Source organism: Plasmopara halstedii, assembly GCF_900000015.1.
Source record: "Plasmopara halstedii genome assembly, contig: Scaffold_3073, whole genome shotgun sequence".
Taxonomy (NCBI): Eukaryota; Oomycota; class Peronosporomycetes; order Peronosporales; family Peronosporaceae; genus Plasmopara; species Plasmopara halstedii.
Window position 1 is genome coordinate 200,823 of NW_020189977.1, and position 228 is coordinate 201,050.

The following is a 228-nucleotide window of genomic DNA, read 5'->3' on the forward strand; positions in this document are numbered from 1 at the left end:
CCCGAGCATATGAGCAAGAAACTTGGCATCTTGGACTAGACTCTGTAGAAAGGCATTCTTTACATGATGATTTTGATCTGATAGCTTTCTTTGTTGTCATTCAAATGGTTGGTATTGTGCTCTAATCTCATTATCTAATTGCACCCCTCACAAGTACTAGCAACCACTCTACCAAGATAACTACAACTAACCAAATCACCAAACATGCCTAACGTCATCGCTGTCTGT